This window comes from Amblyomma maculatum, chromosome 1 (genome assembly GCF_055883805.1).
Source record: "Amblyomma maculatum isolate TAMU_Amacu chromosome 1, ASM5588380v1, whole genome shotgun sequence".
Classification (NCBI taxonomy): Eukaryota; Metazoa; Arthropoda; class Arachnida; order Ixodida; family Ixodidae; genus Amblyomma; species Amblyomma maculatum.
In genome coordinates this window covers 18,787,030-18,794,098 of record NC_139344.1, presented here as the reverse complement: position 1 = coordinate 18,794,098, position 7,069 = coordinate 18,787,030, and the positions used below count along the sequence as shown (strand labels likewise).

Genomic DNA, 7,069 nt, shown 5'->3' with positions numbered 1-7,069 from the left:
CCGCAGAAGAGCTGATAGAAGCCCAAAGGAATGGCCAACTCACGCGCCTTCGAGACACTAGAGTGGGCCGGACTGTTCTCCATAGACTAGGCTACCCGGAGCCGACAACACCGCTGCAACAGAGGTACCATGCCATCTCGCCCAAACTGGCAGCTAAGATCAGGGTCGCACCAGTTCCAAAGAATATGGACCCCGCACTCCACACTGGTCGTAGGACCGCTAGATTCAAGGCACTCCTGCGCCAGTACAGAGGTGTCCAAACTGTTTTATATGTCGACGCGGCGAGATATCCATCGGGCACAGACGCTATGGCACTAGCTGTTACGGACGCCAACGGCTCAATTAAGATTACGGGCTCCGTTCGTGGCAGGAACTCGAGCACGACGGCTGAGGAGACTGCCATAGTGGTAGCACTCACCTTCATACACCACATCGACACATGATACAAACATCCCACCAGTCCGACATACACAATAATCACAGATTCACAAGCTGCGTGTCGCGCCTTCGCGAAGAATACATTATCTTTCGAGGATTCACGCGTGCTCTCACCTATAAACTATCATACCTTTCCCATTGTTAAAATTGTTGGACTCCTGGTCACTCCTCCCTTCCTGGCAACGAGAGTGCGCACGCGCTCGCCCGAGCAGCAACCTTCCGGGTGCTGTCGACGGAAGCGGAGGGGGAAGTAGACACAGAGGACGCCAGCACAGTTCCACAGTCTTACACCCACATTACACTATATTACCGCACACAAAGAAGAACTCTGCCACCGCCGCACCCAACACTCACCAAGGCCGAAGCTGTGGCATGGCGACAACTGCAGACTCACACGTGTACAAATTTGTACCACAAACATTTGTTCTTCCCCACCCGCTACCCAGATAAATGCCCCACCTTCCAACAACACCGACCTACAATATACCATTCTGTTTGGGCCTGCCCAAAGCCACCCGGTGGCATTCCACCTGTACCTCACCCCACCCTCTCATCATGGGAAGATGCCTTGTCCCGCACGGAGCTGGCCGAACAACGCCGGCTAATCGAGCGGGCCGAGAGGATTGCCGTGGCCCATGGGCTTATGGACTGATTTGTATTCTTTCTGAGACCGTTTTATTCGCAACAACCCGCAAGACCAGCGACAGCTGTTCTGGCGGGCCTGCAGGATTGAGGCGGCACATGGAGCCCTGGACTGAGGGCTCCACTCAGGAAGAAAAGGAAGTATACATAATAAATGTTTTTCCTCCTCCTCCTCCCCCTCGTCTGATGAGCGCCATAGCTACGAAGAAGCTGGGGAACCAGCGCATTCAAGTTTTTATATGGTGGCGGCCCCCGAACACACTGGAGAAGAGCGGCTACACAACTGCGGTCGAGGTGGTCGCGGACAAGAAAGAGATCCTTGTAAATGACCGTGTCATTCCAGAGTGTTCTCTCCGCAAGTCATTCACTTTTGGCAAGGTGTTTGGTCTCGAAGTAAAGCAGATCGACGTGTACTGGGCGGTCATGGCACCTACCACAGCCCAGGTCATGATGGGCTACAACTGCACAAGTTCGCGTATGGCCAAATGTGCACCGGCTACACCTTCACCACGGAGAGTTAGCGACCAAATGCGCATCTGGGCTGAGGTAATGACCCGCTGGCCTGCATTATTCCCCGCACTCTGCATCAGGTCTTCAAATAGCTGCAATCACAAGACCTCGAGTCCACTATCGAGGTCTCCTTCCTCGAGTTGTACAGTGAGGATCTGCTGAGTGCAGACGAGAACTCGACGACGCTTAAGATTTACGAGGACGCTGTTAGAAAGGGATCCTTGATAATCCAAGGCCTTGAAGAAATAATGCGCAACCGTGAAGAGGTCTTCCTTGTTGAGAAGGCTGCAGCTAAGCACCAGGCTGCGGCCACTCTGCTCAACACAACCTCGTCACGCAGTCAAGCCGTCTTTGCAGTCCCTGTCCGCATCCGTGAAATGACTGATGATGGCGATGAGCTGGTGAAAACTGGACAGTTCGACCTGGTTGACCTTGTGGGCATCGAGAACATAGGCTGCTTTGGCGCTATCGGTCGAGGAGCCCGTGAGGCAGGCAACGGCGACCAATCTCTTCTTACTTTGGGCCGTGTCATAACTGCTTTGGTGGACAATGCAGCATGTGTGCCTTACAGGGAAAGCAAAGTGACGCAGCTGCTGCAGGGCTCCTTGGGCAGCCGCTCCATGACTTCCATCGCTGCGACCATCTCACCCGTCATGTCGAACCTTGAGACCTCGTGCACCTTGGACTGCGCCCACTGGGCCAAGAGCATAACCAGGCCAGAGGTAAACCAAAAGATAAAAGGCTCTTATTAAGGGGTACAGAGAGGATATAGAGAGGATGAGGAGGGACCTTGCAGCAACCATGGAGTGACAAGAATAGGATCTTTGTAGACCAAGAGAACTACAGGAACATGGAATGCAGATCAAGCGGCCAGTCACAGGAGATTCTGGAGAAGGAAGCCCAGACTTAGTCTCCGACAGAAAAGCTGTAAAAAGTTATTCGGCTGTGCTATTTAAAAAAAGCAGGCAGTTTCAGAAATGACTGAACGCCTCTTAGCAACTGCTGCCACACCCCGGAACACGAAGATGAGCTTGGATGCAACTGAGCAAGTGCTGTCTACGACATGTCATATTGTGAGAGACAGCAGGCTGTCCTTGTTCGCGTGCGGAAGCTGCATTCAGAGTATCTGCTGAGGAGCTTGTGAGTTGCTAAGACTACAATAGGCGAAATTGACCTGCCGTATCATAATCTTCAGCAAACATCCGTCATCGATCAGACCAACAAGGAAGACAGCCTGGATTCGTGGAGAGCTCAGAGGACTACTTCAGCCAGGTTGAGACTAACTTACTAATCAGTAATTATTGCACTGTACAATGGTTTTGATCGAATCCAAGTATGTGTGTTGGTGCTGCCTATTTTTTTTTCTTGTAATGTATTGAATATATGATGTACCAACCCTGCTCTGTACCGCCCGACCCGGGCCCTGAGGGTACTTGAAATAAATAAACTGCACTGAACAGGTCGCCACTCGGCGTATTCCTTAGAGGCGTTGGATGATCATTTGCCACCCTCTGCAGCCGATTCCAGGAACTGCTGTTGTGGAATACACTTCTAAAGCCAATGGACCTGCTGATGAAGCTGATGCAGCCAACATGCCCACCCACCTCTGCAGTCCACAGTTCAGGCTCCGCAGCCTGGACTGTGGACAAAACCGTGCAACATGTTTGTTGTAGTAGGCAATAGCCAGTTGCAGTGGCTAGTCTTGGATAGCCTGGGGGCGCTGCTGTGCGCTCGCAGAAGCTAGCAGGAGCTTCGACGCGGCTCGTGCTGTGCAGTTATGCTTACGCCGGGTTCGAATAAAGACTGTATTTGTTAGCAGCTCTCGGGCTTAGTTGGCTACCGCTCAACATGGTGTCAAAAGTAACGCGACTCCCTCAGTGAACCATGCCGGGGCCCCTACCTGTCGCACGGCCACCCCTTCTACGTCGGCAAACATCAAAGCAGCGTCTACAGCCTGGACTACACGGCCGGCGCATGGAAACCTTCTTCATTCAGCCGCCCGAGGCCTTCTGCTTCACGACTCCTGTCGAGTGGCCGAAAAGGAGGAAGCGGTTCGAGCGTTTTTACATGGCGTGTGGTCTCTGCCACAAGTCAGCGTCACACCAGGTAGACACGCTCCTTCACTTGATGGGCGACGAAGCCGAGGACGTTTTCGGAATATTCAAACTCTCCAAAGAGAACGCCAAGAACTTAATGGTTGTCCATAATCAGTTCGACAAGTACTTCATTCCGCGGCGAAACGTGATCTTTGAACGGGCATGCTTCAACACGAGGGTCCAGCATGACGGTGAATCCGTGGAAGAATTCTTGACTCCGCTTCACACGCTTTCCAACTATTGAAAGTATGGCACCCTTCGAGAGGAACTGGTTCGAGACAGGCTGGTCGTCGAAATTCAGGATAATAAATTGTCTGCGACACTGCAACTTGACGCTGATCTATACCCTTCAGAAGGAGCTCGAGTCCATCAGGCAGGTCGAAAGCATACGTCAACAGCAAGCGGAGCTTCATCTAGAAACGCTGACCGTCAACAAAGTTGCAACAGGCAGGCAGCAAGTCAAGCATCCTACAAACGCTACTCATGTCAGTGATGGCCGATCGCAGTCTGAACCAAGGACACATCTACATGCACCTGACGACGTTCCGACAACGTGTTGTAGGTGTGGAAAAGACCGACACCCGCGTTCACTATGCCCAGCGCGGTCTCATGTATGCAAGTGCTGCCACAAGAAGGGTCATTACGCATCTTTCTGCATGTCACGTAGGGTTGGCATCGTTGAAGCATCAAGACCCGACAGCGAACAGGCATTTCTTGGAACGGTCTCGTCCTTCGATACATTGACATGGGAGACGACTGTCCTCGTACAAGGCCAACCTGTCAAATTCAAGACCGACACAGGTACCAACGAGTCTGTCCTCCTTCCCGCGACATTCAGCATGATTCGACATCAGCCTCCGTTGTCGTGTGCTCCGCGTCAGCTTTACGGTCCTGATTGGAGACTTCTAGCAGCCAAAGGCGTAGAACGTCTTCTAATCTCCTACCGTTGACGTGAAACGCTGCAGGACGTCTATGCCCTGGAAGATGTCCACACTCCCCTACTCGGCGAGCCCGCCATCAAAGACTTGCAGATGCTAACGTTCGTCAACACCACCTTAAAGAAGGTGAGCCCAAGAGACGAATTTCCTTCTTTGCTTCAAGGACTCGGCAAGCTACAGAGAGAGCACCGCATTTGCTTGCGCGAAAGAGTGAAATCATTTGCTTTGAGCTTCCCTCGGCGCATACCAATTCCGCTCTACGATAAAACAAAGCTTGAACTGCAGCGAATGAAATAAAAATGACGTCATTTCACCTGTGGATGAACCAAATGAACGGTGTGCGCCTATGGTGGTGGTCCAAAAACCAACCGGTGATGTTAGAATCTGTGTAGACTTCACTGAACTCAACCGTCATGTCCTAAGATAGTGGCATCCAATCCCGTCCGTCGAGTATACACTCGGGCTACTTCACGGAGCAAAGGTTTTATCAAAGCTCGATGCCAATTCAGAGTTCTGGCAGATACCGTTCAGTGAAGCACAAAGAAGTTTACTACCTTCATCACGTCATTTGGGAGGTTTTCCTTCAACAGGCTACCGTTTGGCATCGCGTCCGCTCCCGAGCACTTCAAGAAACTGATGTCAAATATATTGGAAGGCGTCAACAGAGTGGTGTGCCATATGGACGACATTCTTACCTGGGGCTCGAAACAGAGCATGACGAAACACTTCGCACCGTTCTCCAACGACTAAATGAGGCAGGTGTCACGTTAAACAAGAACAAGTGCCTGTTTCACCTCGACCAGCTCACATTCCTAGGTCACAAGCTTGGCCAGCATGGAATCAGACCCGACGAGAAAAAGGCTGAAGCCATATTAAAAATGAACAGTCCAACTAACAGAAGCTAGCTGCAACGGATGCTCGGAATGGCTATATATATTGCCTGATTTGTTCCCAACCTTGCGAACTTGCTCTAGCCGCTTACTTGCTTGCTGTCAAAAAAGCAGGACTTTGGGACCTGCCTCAACAGCAAGCGTTCGACAAATGGGAACAATTACTTTCATTTCGCCCAGTGCTAGGGGTGTACGATCCTGATAAGGAGACAGTGGTCAGAGCAGATGCTTCTTCATTTGGACTGGGAGCAGTGATTCCACAGAAACAGACCAGTGGCAAGTTTTCAGTCATCGCCTATGATTCCCGACTTCTGACACTGAGAAACGATACGCTCAAATATAGAATGAGGCTCTTGCCTTGGTTTGGGCTTGCGGAAGGTTCAACGACTACGTTGTCGGCAAGTCAGTCATACGCAAAACAGACCACGAACCGTTGGTACCTATATTTATGCAAAAAAGCCTTGATGACCTTACATCGCGGCTGCCAAGACTTAAGATGCGAATGATGAGGTATCAGGCCGAAGTGACAGTGGCCGAAGACACAGGCCGGTGCAAAGGACTCCGTTTGGTGGCCTACAGTGGCCAACGACATCGAAACCACCGCAAAACATTGCCAATAATGTGTCAAGGCGTCCAGTAACCGCAAAATGCCCCTTCAGAGCACTGAGTTTCCGTCAAGACCATGACAGAGTTGCAATGGACCTTTTCTTGTTCAATAGTCACTGGTGGTTGATTGCGACTGATTACTACTCCAGATACCCGGAACTGACTCGTCTAGAGAAGCTGTCATCGAGTGCAGTGATCAATCACTGCCAATCAATTTTTGCCCGACATGGCATTGCAGAGGTGCTGGTCTCCGACAATGGTCCGCAGTTCTCGTCCTCTGACTTCACCAAGTTTGCTTAAGAATACGGATTAAGACACAACACATCAAGTCTACACTACCCTCAGAGCAACAGACTCGCCGAGGCTGCTGTGAAAATTATCAAAACTTTAATCAAAAAAACTGAAGACCCGTGCCTGACCCTCTTATCTTACAGGGCGACTCCATTGAAAAATGGCTAAAGCCCCTCTGAACTATTGATGGAGACGCGGTTACGGACAAAGCTTCCTCTTATTCCCGGAATGCTTGTTCCCCATTTTCCAGAGGTCACTAAACTCGGGAATTTTGAAACCCAATACCGCGAATAGCAGCGAAGGAACTACGATAGACGACATGACGTGCGGCAACATCTCAACCTTCTGGAAGGGGATGAAGTATGGTGGCACCCTCTGGCGAGCCTAGATCGTTTATGGTTGTCATTGGAGACGGCAAAGTGCAGCGAGATCGGCACCATCTTGTCCCTTTTCTCAAGCCTGCGGAAGAGAAGCGAGAGAACCAAGACGTCTATACATGAAGATACACATGAAGGTGACGCACGGACGTAACGCTCCCGGCGATTTCAGTTTCAAGAGATTCACACACAGTTTGCGCTGACGCCTCCCACCAGCACAAAAAGTGTGGACGTTGCGTCATTCCGCTCAAGAGAGTGCTTCTCTGTCAGGGGAGATCCAA

At 51.1% G+C, this 7,069-nt stretch overlaps 1 pseudogene; it reads left to right on the top strand.

Moving 5' to 3' along the window:
- The first annotated feature begins 1,266 nt into the window (after positions 1–1,266).
- Positions 1,267–5,700, top strand: LOC146201886 (kinesin-like protein KLP2 pseudogene; annotated as a pseudogene).
- Positions 5,701–7,069: the final 1,369 nt, after the last annotated feature.